This window comes from Nicotiana sylvestris, chromosome 9, assembly GCF_000393655.2.
Source record: "Nicotiana sylvestris chromosome 9, ASM39365v2, whole genome shotgun sequence".
NCBI lineage: Eukaryota > Viridiplantae > Streptophyta > Magnoliopsida > Solanales > Solanaceae > Nicotiana > Nicotiana sylvestris.
Window position 1 is genome coordinate 77829477 of NC_091065.1, and position 14888 is coordinate 77844364.

Here is a 14888-nt window from a genome sequence, read left to right on the forward strand (position 1 = left end):
AGAGAAGAGAAAAGAGAAACTGATCTCTGCAGCAGTTTTGTTGTGTTAATTTGTTATCCTATTTGTGTGCTTGATTTTGCAATTTCGTGGGATCATGGGGGAGGGAGGTTCTTATCTATTAATTTAATTTAATGAAATAAGATAGAATTAATCTATAGGTTTTTAACGAAAAAGTAGGGCAAAAAGAGAAGAAAAAAAAACTAAGGAAAAACGTGGGGTCCCTTTTTTGGAATTGGAGTAGTTATATATTTTTAGTTTTCTATTTTAAAAATATGTGTACAAAAAACGTGGTACTTCACAAAACTCCAATAACTGAATTGATTAATTATTTAAAAAAGTTTAAGTTTTTTTTATTTTTTTATATTTTGAATCTCCAAATTTATTGAAGTTTTGTCCTAAAACATGACACATGTTGATATTTCGTTGTGACACTTGGCATAATATCATGAATTTGTTTCTCCTATTATATATTAATAGATAACATTTCCTTCTTGACATCTCTAATTTCATTCTATGTCCTTTGGGCGAATTTTCCATTGGGAGAAGGCCAAAAATGACCTTGTGGTATTCGAAATGGATCAGTTATAACCTCCGTTTCAGCTTGAGCCTACTAATGACTTTGCCGTCAAAGAATGGGTCTAATACTATCCTTTTTCACTAACGGCTACTACTTAAAATATTTACTTTGTCCAAAAAAATAGGACATGACACGTGTCTTAATAACCCCCCCACCTGACTCATTTCACCCACCCTCCCTAACACCAAATCAAACGACTTCCCCCAAAGTTTTTCCGCTAGGGTGCACTATTTCAAGCCTTCGTCAATTCCAAATTAGATTAGACTTCCACCATTATTTTCGGCCTATTTACTCGGTTAATCTCTTAGTCCCTTGATAAGTATGTCTGGTTGTTCTAGTTCATCGTATGGGTCGAAGAAGAGGTGCCTTTGTGGTCTTATTGCCCACCATTTTACGGCATATATTTCTGAAAATGCGGGTAGGCGCTTTATTATGTGCCCAAAACCTGAGGTAAGTCAGCTTCATTTATAGCTAATAGCGTTCTTTGAATTCTCAAAAGCTTTACTTCTAGAGTTCTTATGATTCTCATGAAATATTTGGGTTTATTTTTGTCGTGTTATTTTTACAGAAGAAATCATGTGGCAGGATAATGAATTACCTCCAAGAGTTGTGATTTTGATTAGTAGTCTTAAAAGAAAATTGGAAGCTGCTGAAATGCAAAGAGATATTTTGAAGAAGAAGATGGTCGATTATGACATTGCTGCTAGCGTTGAGGCCCAAGCTATAGCAAAATTGAGAGAAAAAGTTGTTGAAGGAAATATTTTGAAGAAGAAGCTTGTTGATGCTGAGTCTGGTGCTGCTATTGATGCCGGAATTAGTGCAACATTGAGCAAAACCGTAGCCCATCAGTGGATGTTAATTCGTGTCTTATGTGGATGCTTGATTGGATTCGTTGCATTATGGTTGTTGTTGTGAAGTATGAATTTAGGATAATTGTAGTTAATCTGTGTAATATATTATTTCGTGTAGTATATTTTGTTGAATAGTTATAAGGATTGTAATGATCTTGATTTCCTTTTAAATGTTTGTATGTTGATTTAATTTTCTGTAAGTTGCTGGAATACGCAAGTACGGAAAGAACGTATTTCCAATAGAATTCATTCACATGTTGCTAGTCTATTGAATTTGTTGGACATAGTAGTACTGGAAAGTGATTGAATTTTTTCAAGAAAGGTGCTAGAAATTCAACCTTTCCCGTTACAGCTCTGTCTCAATAAAATCTCAATGCTCCTAGGAAATTGCCACGAAAGTTAAAAAGATAAAATGTTACATTTTCGTTGTTAAAATTGAAGATCTTAATCCCATATAATATCACAACATAACATGAATGACCCTCTTTTGTTTTCTTCGTTCTGTTAAAACTAATAATTTGGTCATGGATACTGGTGACCAAGAAAAGGGGAAAAATAAAAAAATTCAGGAGAACATAAAAAAATAGAAATGCCATAATTACACACAACATAAACAAGAAACTAAACGGAGATTGTACACCCAGGACGACACATTAAATTCAACCAGAATAGCTGTCATAAACATTATAATTGATTAACCATAAATAGCAAGATTAAAGTTTCAAAGCTACCTAAAACATACAGGTGGTGAACCCCAAAAAGTACATGTTGCAGCCATATGAAATCACAAAAAGCACAAATTTTTAGCTACTTGAAATCATAAAAAGCACAAGTTTCATCCATATTTCAATAACAAAATCGCAAGATCTTCAAAAAGCATCCATTATGACTACATTATGCAAATGCTCCCTTCCCTTTGCTTTCCATACTTTTGATTCTTTTCTTTCGTCCTTCTTCTTGAAGCTGGCTTAATGTCATTGCCTCTTTTCCCTTCCTTGCTTCCAGACATGTTTGTGTCTCAGACACAACCGTTGGTCGCAAGAGGGGGTATTCTTCATTCTCAACTTCTGGACCATATGCAAACGACTGTTGTATTCCAGTTTGAGTGTCAAACACAGATGCAAATGATTGTTGTGTTCCAGCATCCAAATGATCTTCATAAGGAACACTTTGTGTCACAACCCAAATCGGAGGGCCACGACTAGCACCCGGTGCCTATCAATCGAGCACCACGTACCTTATCCTTCTTTACTATAAGACTCGTCACGGGCCATGATAGGCCACATCTATATATATAATTAACAATATTAGAACTTAACTCACATAACTAATTCAAAAAGATTTATATAGATACATAGGGGCAGACAAGGCTGTTGACATGTCATACATAAAACTATACACAAGACACTGTCTGCAAAACCTCAAAAAAAATATGACCATAATATATAAGTTGGACAGGGTTCCCGACATTCTTATATAACAAAATAACATATATAAAACGTGACTCGGCAATACTCCAGGAAGATGTGGAGCTCACCAACCAAAAACTGATATCTGGAGGCAGCCTACAGTGGATGATCCTCACCTCGCCTATCTAAACACAACGCCCCAGGGAAAGGGACGTCAGTACGAAGAATGTACCGAGTATGTAAGGCAGAAATGAAACGTAGTAATAAGATACTATCTCGGGGAGGGATAAGAGTCAACTTATAACCTCTGACTTGCTTTTGAGGGCCATAACATATAGAATAAGACCCATCTCGTATATATAAATAAAAATACAATATAATAGTTTTGATTACATCATTCTCGTGATATTAATTGCCCAACTGATCAGTGGTAACTGCCCGACCGGCCGTAGCTCGGTGGTAAATGCATAACTGTCCAACCAGTGGTAACTGTCCAACCGGCCGTAGCACGGTGGTTAATAAAGATGCATGTATCACTATATTATAAACATTAACATCTTTATCAAATACTTCAATAGAAACTTAGGAACATACTTAGACATGCTTGAATATCACTTTACATGAATAAATAATATAGACATTCTTAACTGCTAAGAGAAGAATCATTTATGGAATAACATTACGTTTATGTATCATTACTTGGATCATGCCAAAAGGAAAGAAGGATAGCCTTAACATACCTTAATTGCTCATAAGAACTCGAGAAGGTCGTAGATGAACATTAAAACTTGGATCATACTCCAAAGAATTATTGTCAAGGTGTTGGCATGAATTTCCCAAAAATGAATGAGTTAATCCTTAACTAAGGGTGCTGAACATTTTTTAACTCCTTCTTCACACCAAATGAAGGGTGAATGTTATAATAGCCTTTCAAAAAATGAGAGCAAAAGGTCATTAAATGTTTGGCTTCCACCTAGCCATGTATTGGCAGGGGCGGAGCCAGAGTGGGGCATGCGGGTTCGCCGAACTCAGAGGGTTTTGTTCAAATCCTGTAATTGCGTTAAGAAATTTATTGAATTTGTACAAATTATTAATTTAGAACCCAGTAGCTTAAAATGATAATAATCCTGAACCCATACGATTCAAATTCTGGCTCCGCCTCTATGTATTGGCGGTGGTAGTCCTACATTTATGACAAATAGTGCTTACTAAGACAAAATATATACACCACATGCTTATCCCCACATTTAAGCACTTAATGTATATAAAATTTATTTACTTTATTATCCCATATTTAACCAATTAGGCACAAAATAATTTCTATGTCTCATTTCACTTAAATACTAGTATACTTCATATACCTTACTATCATAGTCAGGTGGCATAACACTAATCCATAAATACGGGGTATTATGGCTCGGATCGTATTATATTCCAAATCGACAACCTTCAACGAAACTCTTTTTCTTTGATTTGTTTACCCTTTAACCTTCACGTCACTTACTTATCGCTTGTTATAAATAGCATAAATTCTTATAACCTCAAGATAATCTCATCCGCGAGTCTACGTCGATTAACTTACGACGAAACTTTAACATACGAAATGCGGGATGTAACACTTTGGTTATCATTACTAACTGAGCTTTGGCTTTGATTTTGACTGCAGCCTTTCCCTTTCCTCTGTTGTGATGTCTTTCCAATGAAGTTATTCTGTTAAATTTGAAAAAGACAAATATTAATCAAACACTTAAACACAAATTTTTTCCTAAGCTCTATACAAATGATTTAACTTGTAACATCCTCTCGCATTGTGGTTATGTTCACCACATTTGCTGCATGTGACTGGAAGACCCTTTCTAGAAGCACTCCACTCTCCCTTTCCCTTTCATGCCTTATCTGGCTCCCTGTTTCTCTTTATCTTGATCCTTCCAACCAATTTCACAACTTCTGGTGGTTTCATATGTTGTGGAGGATCCATTTTCCAGAATTTTTTCCCTCTCACAGGAAAGCAACGTGTGCCTATATGTCCTTAAGTAAGCTTCTCTACTGTAAAACCAATTAATTTCAGTCAGGGGTTCCACTTTCCTGTGTGCTAATGCTTTGATAACATGAGGGCATGGAATTCCACTCAACTCCCATAGCCTACAGGTGCATTTCTTGGAATCAAGGTTGATAGTATGTCATTGTATAGCCTCAAACAGTGTACTAAAATCACCATTCCAGCTCCTTAACTTTCTTTTTCATTGTTAGCCAACATTTTCATTACCTTGACTCTGATTTCCTCTAGCATTATGATAGTTGGTTTGTGTCTTGCCTCCTGGATCCATGAGTTAAAAGACTCGGTGAAATTATTGTCTACCATCATGTTCTTGCATTGAGTGTCAAAATATGCTCTACACCAAGTTTTTGGAGGATATTTGACCAATTCCCTTGCACTATCTTCATCAAGCTCTCCCAAGCTTACCAACTAATCCTTAAATTCCTCTTTATAGGTGGTCCAGACACACCACCATAACAGTTTCTTCATGTCACCACTTCTTCATCTCTTACACCGATTGGCTTCAATGTGTCTCATACAGAATCTTTTATTTTCTCAGGCAATACAACACTAACATCATCAACAAAACCTACCATAAATCAGGAAAAAACACAATTAGTTAATAAATAATCAGAAAACATAAACATAAATTTTAGAAAGGTTAATCTTTTGCATGTCTGATGTGAATGTCACTCCAGCACCATCTTTCAAGTCCAAAGACATTTTTAAGAGCTCCAAAAACCAACTCCAAGTTCTGCCGGTTTCCTTGTCCACCCCCGCCCAAGAAAGTGGATAGAACTAGTTCATACAATCTTGCCCTATGGCAACCAATAGCTGACCTTCAAAAAAGTACCATCCAGGCCTATTAGTGGCCTTAAGCCATCTTTCCATCCATTCTTCATAGCTTGGAAGCATATGTATATCCTCAAAAATCTTCTTTTCCCTTCAGCCAAAACATCCTTTTGATATGTTAATGACTACATCATTATGCCTCAAGCTTATTGTAGTCATTGAGAAAACTGTCCTCTAGCTTCTCAAGAGCCAATCTTTTTGCCCTTTTTAGAGTGGACTTAATGACATTCAAACTTAAATCAGTATCCAGTTCTCCCCTCATATTTATCTTGTACTTTGGATTGTTTTGTACCTTGTTCGTAAAATATTGAGCTAAAGTCTTTGCACTAGCTCTCCTATTTTTGAAACAAGGATCACAATTATGGTTTGGATTCAAAGTTTTGATTTTGTACCTAGCAGTCCAACCATCCTAGGATATGAAACATACAAATAGGCTACCTGTATCACGCTCATATATACCTTCTTGTTGCGTCACTTTTAACAACCCACAACCCTTTCTTGTTACCTATAGCATAGAAATTGATAAATTATCTAGCTTCCCTCATATCCTTAAATGTCATCACATGCTCGACTCCTTGAAGTTTTCTAACCTATCAGACACAACTCCTCCTTTGCCTATTAATACTCTCAAGTTCTTCATAATCATAGTCATTACAATTAGATTCAGAAAAATCATAGGAACCAAGGGTATGTTCATAATCACTAGCTACTTCAACATCTACACCATAAGTTTTAGTGTGGTATGTAATGTCTTGTGCAACTGGGTATATTTCTTTGAGTCTGGTCTTTTCAACACTGGTGGTGCGTCCGTAATTTGATCCATTCAGACGTTTATTTCCTTCATGAACCGCATGAGTTCGATTTTAAAGGGATCACTCTATCGTCCCCCCTAGCCCCATCAAAGCCGACCTCGCCCCTCGGTGTGTTGCTGTTGACCCTCTGTGTTGTTTAATTTGCGGGAGCACCAGGAGGAACTTGAACTCGTCTATTCACGTTGTTGGAAGCACCTGACAACGCCTACTTCAACTCCGTCATGACCAGATCCTGTCGTGAGAGATAGCCTATAATGGACTTTGTTGCTCTCTCAAGATCCGTACTGTTTCAACAACGTGCTCGTCTTCAGCATCATCAGGAGTCGCCTCTCGAACATGTCGCGGATATTGCCCGTCGTGGACCGGTGTGGCCCCGTTCCCCTTGTTGCGGTATCACTGATTGAATCTTCGTGATGGGACTTATTTCCTTGGGCCTCATTGTTGTGTGCGATTTTGACACCGTTATCTGCCATTTTCTATGATTTTTGCTAAGAACAAATAATCAAATGAGTTAGTAATAGATGCAAGGATCAACTCAATTACACAACTGTCTAAACACCTTAGTGGGCGCCAAACTGTTTACCCGTAAAACAGTACAGTTGAATTTATACGTGGTTTATAGACAAGTGAACCGATTTGATCCCAAAATGATAAATAAATTAAACAAGAATATTAGACTTAGCATTGAAATCGATAAGACAGTAGCAATCTTGATTTCGGGAGCAGCGCTTCCGAAAGCAGTAGTAACAGTGTTAATAAGCAAGATGATAAAATATGATTGAGCTTTTGAACAGAGCATATATAGTATTAGTTTGCCAGAAAATTCGTGTCCTTTACAATGGCTGTAGAGCTCACTATTTATAGTTGCACCTAGGGAACAAGGTCATAGGATCAAACCCCTCTCAAATAATAATTATGAGGGCCATTTAAAAATATGTAACGGTAAGCAGTGAATGCAATATTCTTTGTAACGGACCATGTACTTAATGCTATAGAATATTCTTCACTAAATACTACCAGATGACACGTATTTAATTTGCCTTTATGGATACCGTTCTCTTCGAGATTGTTGCCTTCAAACTTGATTGTCCTTTGTCTTCGGCTCCACGTGTCGCTTGGTACCAAGATGGTACTAATTAGCCTGTACGAATATCAGGAGATAAGAATAAGATAAACTTCCCATGGAAATTCATAAGGAAGTAGTAGCAGCTAGTCATTGGAAATTCACCTATATTCAACATTTCAGTAGAATATTGAAGAAATTTACCGATACTTTTTTCATATAGATTGAATTATAATGAAAATCATGAACTAGCTTGAAACCAGAAGGAAAAAAGCAGCAAATTAGTTCAATGTAGTTCATTTGTTTCTTTACTAAATATTGCTAAAAATATAATAGAACACATACCTTACTTACTATGAATAATTAACAACCTGGAAGCCATGTAGAGTATGACTAACATATTGAAAGTATAAAGACCTAATCATCTATGTAAAATCAGAAATGACTAGATTAGTAAAATAAAAAGACAAACTATAAACTTGAAACTAATAGACATCTAGAAAAGCACAAAAAAGTTATAAATATACAAACAAATAATTTTAATGATATAAACTCAAATCAAGTAGACACTGCCGGAACTCATAAAGGGTTTTGTCATCAAACAGAAAGAAGGAAAAAGAGAAATAAGGGAAAGTTCAGATGAAATTAAAAATAAATCAGGAAAAAGAATATGATTACCAGACCAAACCAAAGTAATACATGAAGCATTCATGCTGAGCTAGAGTACTGAGATTATAGTCTTGTTCTTATGGTTGTTTTAGTTTTTACTAAATATGGTGAGAAAGAATAAGAGAGCAGGAAAGATGAAATTTATCTAATGTTTTAAACTTCTTGTAGACGTAAAACAGATGTAGAGTGTCCTGAAACTTTAGAAAAAGCCTACCAATCACACCTCATAAAATGCAAGTGCTTACCCGTAAAATGGTACAGTTGAATTTATATGTGGTTTATAGACAAGTGAACCGATTTAATCCCAAAATAATAAATAAATTAAACAATAATATAAGACTTAGCATTGAAATCGAGATAAGACAGTAGCAATCTTGATTCTGGGAGCAGAGCTTCCGAAGGCAATAGTAACAGTGTTAATAAGCAAGAAGATAAAATATGATTGAGCTTTTGAACAGAGCATATATAGTATTAGTTTGCTAGAAAATTCTTGTCCTTTACAATAGCTGTAGAGCTCACTGTTTGTAGATGCACGTAGGGACAAGTTCCTATGATCAAGTCTCTCTTAAATGACAATTATGAGAGCCATTGAAGAATATGTAACAGTAGGCAGTGAATGCCAAATTCTTTGTAACGGACCGTGTACTTAATGCTATAGAATATTCTTCACTAAATGCTACCAGGTGGCAGGTATTTAATTCGCCTTTATGAATACCATTCTTTTCGAGATCGTTGCCTTCGGACCTGACTGTCTCCTGTCTTCGGCTCCATGTGTCGCTTCCTCATGCGATCATTTAATATGAACATATTTTACCCTATAAAACAAGTATTCTAACATTTTGGGATTGATAGTTTCAACTCTAACTTCTCAAGAGAAATTAAGAGATATTTAATGTAAAACTAACTGATAGAAAAGTGACAATAACAAGGTTGTGTTAGACATAATCAATCGAGTGAAAATTATTTACTATTTGAGTCTTTTCAGCCATGCTAGCAAATCCATCAACTGACAACTAGGATTGTTCGCTTCCAATCGCCACAGTTTTAACAATAAAACAACTGATTAAGTTCAAAGATCAGCTCAAAGCAGACATTTATCATCAATATTCATTTTCTTAGTTTGATTGATCAATCAATTCAAGAAGGTGAAAGGTCTGCACCATTTTATACTATAAAATATGCATAAACGCTTCAGGTTGTAACACCCAACTATTTCAATTTCTGTATAAATACTCAAGTAGTTCATTTGAAAGCCACATACACATGTAAATCTACATCGTGACCTTTGCCCCTTGCAATTGAAAAATTGTCAACATAATAACAACACACTGGGAATGGACATTAACAATTACACTTTACCTTAACCGACGAGCAAAAAAGCACGCATATCAGATTAGAATCCTCAATCAAGAGCAAAATACTTCCACCACCTAGTGAATAGGTACAAATAGCAAATATTCTTAACATTCAAAACACATGACAATAATCCATACTCGTCATCTAAAAAAAATTGCTATATTCATTTGTCTTTAAAGTGAAAAAATGCAAGACAATAAACTACATCGAAGAGGCTTTGCGAGCATCAAGTATCTCTTTCTTTGAGAGCAAACACCATATAGAAAATAAAAAGTATTCTCCTATCAAGAATAATAAACCTCCGTCACAAAGTAATAGAGCTTAACTTTAAAACTGACAGTCATCTTACACAAGATTTTTGAAGCGACTGACGCTTAGGCTCATTTTCTTCACTCTTGTGCTAACTGTTGTGCCTTGTGCATTAAAATTGTGGGTTAACTATGTACTTGCTTTGATTGAGAGTTAGAATGTAGCCATCCTAATTGAATCATGTGCTACAGTGTGGTGTGAATTTTAGTGTTGTTCCATGTAGTACATTTGTGTCTAGAACTTGCCTTGCATGTGAGTTGAAACGAAATCTTAGGTTTTGCTCGATTTGAAGTATATGATTTTTAGGCCTTCTTTGATCCTTTTTGAATTGTAATGCTACCACAAATAAAACCATCCCTAATTAGCCATATTGAGTCTGTGGACCTTTTATTTGGCACCCATATTACGAGCCTATACTATTTTGTTCTTAATTGAAACTTTGGATCCTTGTACCTCTTAAAGCACTTAACTTGTAATATAAGCGCTAGAAGAAGTAAGAAGGGAACTTGGGTGGCTTCCGAGTAGTGTGAGCATGCGATTTTTGCCCTACTAAAAATACGCCTACAAAATTAAAGAAAATAGATTTTCGAAATTGTTTTTAATTTCATAAGATTTTTGTAGGATTGTATTAATTGTTTTCACATTTAATCTTGTTAAAATCATGAAAAAATACAACAAAAAAGGTCAAAATTTCATGCATTGCATATTAGGTTTTGTGTTCGTATTTTAGGATTAAATGGTTAATTAATTGCTTTATTAAATAAAAATCATAAAAAATTATTGTTCCTTTTACATTTTTAGCTTTCAATATTAGATTAGTAATTTTTTCTTCATCAATTTAGGATTAATTAATTTTGTAAATTTTATAAATAGATAATTAGCCTGATTTAACAAATTAGATTAATTTAGAATTTAATTTAGGACTTTAATTAATTTAGTTAGGTATTTAAAATTAAAGAAAAGAAAAAGGAAAAACAAAGAAAAAAAGGAAAATGGAAAAATAACCTGGTCTCTGATTTTTTGGGCCACCCAAAGACCAAAATCGGTGGCCCAATTATGTTCTTACCCAATTGCACCCCAAGCCCAAACCTCCCATGCTCGGTCCAATCCCCACTAATCCAAACGACACCGTTTTCTGCTCCCCTTAATCCCAGCCGTTGGATCATTTGGATCCAACGGCTCGCAACTCACCCCCTCTTAACTATTTAACTGTCCGAACCACCTCCCCCCCCAAAACCGTCATTCTCCCATCTCCCACCTCAGAGACCTAAACCCTAGCTACCCTAGGATCCCTCGCCGTCTCCGCCCTTTTCCGCCGCCCAGAAATCGAACTACGGCTGCGGAACACCTCCGAATCACCCCAAATTCATACCCTACACTCCTCACATTCCCTTAAACGTTATCCATCAACGTTTTCACTAAAATCCCTGCCAATTTTCACCAATCCTTGTCACGACCCAAAATCCATTAAGGGTCGTGATGGCACCGGACACCGCTGTCAGGCAAGCCAACCAAAATACTTAATTAAATTCTCGTTTTAATAATTTTGAAAACTATGATTTTCCTTCAATTTTACCAGTAAAAGATAATTATTTCAAATCGAATATGAATGTTAAGCAGTTAATACAAGATACCCCATAATCATCCTAGAACTCGGTGTCACAAGTGCATGAGCATTTACAAGGGAATGATGTAAAATACAGTAACTGTCCGAAATTCAAGTGGTCAGAAATAAAAATACAGTACAATACTCTGAAGGAGACTCTGCTGGCTGCGGTTCGTCTCAATAATTGCAGCTCACCCAAGTCTCTATATCAACCATGCAGCTATGCCACTAAGCCACTAGCCACATATGAACCTGTGCAACAAAAATACACATCAAGTGTACTATGAGTACGAACACAATGTATACCCAATGAGTATCACGTCTAATCTCGAAGAAGTAGAAATAAGAGGTCGACTTCGACACTTGCTAGTAGTCTAATAGTAATATTATTAATGCGATGAATCACGGATTTATTAAGAACAACAGTAAATTCAAATAAGTCACGAAACAAGTAAGTGTTCATTTTTATTAAAAGTCTCCGAATTCATAATCCATTAATTAACAATTATCTCAAGTAGGGAAGAGCAAATATCAATATCAATAACTCTCAAGGCAAGCAATACAAGCATGCGCAAATCATGTCGAGATCGTATGGCCCGATCCAACATAAATGTAAAATGTGCACTGTCGAGGGTCGAACGGCGCGAACCATAGATGTATCTATTACCTCGCTCGCGAATCATACATGCGACACAGTCAAACTTAAATAAACAATCACCATGCTTGCGAATCATACATGTGACGCGGTCAAATTTAAATAAACAATCACCCTGCTCGCGAATCATACATGCGATGTGTAACGACCCGACCGGTCATTTTGAGCTCTAGCGCATTGTTCAGTAGTTTGAGGCCATAAACAGCTTCACTTCAGGTATTATGACTTGTACGCATGGTCGGAATTGAATTCCGGGGAATTCGGAGTTGATTTGGAAAGGGAATTATCATTTCAGAAGCTTTAAGTTGAAAGAATTGACTAAGATTAGATTTCAGAGTAAACGACCTCAGAATCGAGATCTAAAGTTTCCAGTAGGTTCGTATGATGATTTCAGACTTGGGTGTATGCCCGAATCGGGTTTTGGATGATCCGAGAGCGTTTTGGCGCCTATTGTGGAAGTTAGCATTTTGGAAGAAATTCATAAGTTTGGGTTGAAGTGCATTTCAGTATTATCGATGTCCGTTTGACATTACGAGTCTGGGAATAGCTTCGTATGGTGATTCTGGTATTGGGAGCGGGATCGGAGGTCCGTAGGTCATTTTGGAGTCATTTGGCTAAAGATAGAAATTTGAAGGTTTTTGGGAAGTTTGACCGAGAGTTGACTTTTTGATATCTGTGTCGGATTTCAATTTTGGAAGTTGGAGTAGGTCCATAATGTCGAATATGACTTGTGTACAAAATTTGAGGTCAATCAGACGTGATTTGACGGGTTTCGACATCGAATGTAGAATTTGAAATTTCAAAGTTCATAAAGTTTGGATTGGAGTATAATTCTTGATTTTGATGTTGTTTGATGTGATTTGAAGCCTCAAGCAGGTCCGTGTTAAGTTATGGGACTAGTTTGTGTGATTGGATGGGGTCCCGGGGGGCCTCGGGTGTGTTTTGGGGTGGTTTCGGATTGAATTTGGATAAAAAGCTACTACTGATTGCTGGTATCTGGTTTCCTTCTTCGCGAACACGAAGGGAGTCCCGTGTTCGCGAAGAGGAAAGTGGGAGGCTTCTGGATTTGGCCTTCGCGAACGTGGAGGGGTGGGCTGAGTTGACTACGTGAATGCGTAAGGGATATCGTGAACACGTAAAAGGAAAGAGGGGAGATGGGCCTGAGGCTGTTGGCCTACGCGAACGCGAGACCTGGAACACGAACGCGTAGGGTCCAGGGAGCTGGCCTTCGTGAATGTGAGCGTCGGGTCGCAAACGCAATGAAGAAATATTGGGGTTGAAGCAGGTTGTGCTTCGCGAACGTGAGGGCATTTCCGCGTTCGTGAAGAAGGGCAGTGCTGGGCAAAGACTTGTTTTAAGATGGGATTTGGCCCATTTCTTTCATTTTTCTCTTGGCTTGGGCGATTATTGGAGGATTTCAAGAGGGGGTTTCATCATTCAATGACAAGGTAAGTTATCCCCACTTAATAGGAGTTAAATACATTGATTATGTATGGATTTTAACATGAAAATTAGTGGAAATTTGGGGTTTTTTAGGAAGACTTAGGAATTTGGTATTCTTGAATTTGACTACGATTTTGGACATGAAATTAAGCGAAAATCATATATTTGAGTTTTTAAGTTCATGGGTAAACTTTATCTTCGAAAAATTTCGGAATTCGGGCACGTGGGCCCGAGGGCAATTTTGTCAACTTTTCGATCGGGGGTTAGGAATTGTTATAAATTGGGTTGTAATGAGTAATTGAACATATATTAATGGATTTGCATAATTATTGGCTAGTTTTGGGCATTGTGCATCGATTCGAGTCTTCGTAAAAGCGTGGAATGCCGGTTATGGATCTTCGGAGCGAGGTGAGTCTCCTTTCTAACCTTGTAAGAGGCAATTGTCCCCATAGGTGAAATAATTGGTTATGTGCTTCTATTTGAGGGGGCTACGTACGCACGAGGTGACGAGAGTCCGTGCGTAGCTACTAATATGTGTAAGTCTGGTAGTTTAGGACCCAAAAACATGCTATACTTGGAATATCTGTAATCTTATTGACAGTTGAATTGCTTAAATCTTATCGAATTGGTAAATGAATTTCCAAAAGGATTAAACTTCCTTTTCTTAAATCGTTAAAAGAGAATTGACTTTTATTTGGATAAATGTTCCCCGATAAATTCTTAATTGGCTATTTGAGCATGTATTTCTATGTGTATCTGTGTCGCATGTATGATTCACGAGCAGGATAATTGTTTATTTTAATTTGACCGCGTCACATGTATGATTCACGAGCGATGTAATAGATGCATCTATGGTTCGCTCCGTTCGACCCTCGGTAGTGCACATTTTACATTTATGTTGGATCGGGCTGTACGACCTCGACATGATTTGCGCATGCTTGTATTGCTTGCCTGGAGATTTATTGATATTGATATTTGCTCTCCTCGACTTGAGATAATTGTTAATTAATAGATTATAAATTCGGAGACTTTTAATATAAAAAGAAACTTTTACTTGTTCATGACTTATTTGAAATTACTACCATTTTTAATAAATCCATGACTACTCGAATTAAAAATATATTACTATCGGACCACAAGTAAATGTCAAAGTCGACCTCTCATCTCTACTTCTTCGAGATTAGACGGGATACTCATTAGGTACACGTTGTTTTCGTACTCATACTACACTTGTTGTGCATTTTTGTT

The 14888-nt window shown here is 36.7% G+C and overlaps 1 long non-coding RNA gene across 1 annotated transcript; it reads left to right on the forward strand.

Moving 5' to 3' along the window:
* Nucleotides 1-772: 772 nt before the first annotated feature.
* Nucleotides 773-1618, forward strand: LOC104226768 (uncharacterized). The gene is made up of 2 exons (XR_710924.2): nucleotides 773-1027; nucleotides 1146-1618. It is a non-coding gene; the product is annotated as an uncharacterized lncRNA (long non-coding RNA).
* The last annotated feature ends 13270 nt before the right edge of the window (nucleotides 1619-14888 follow it).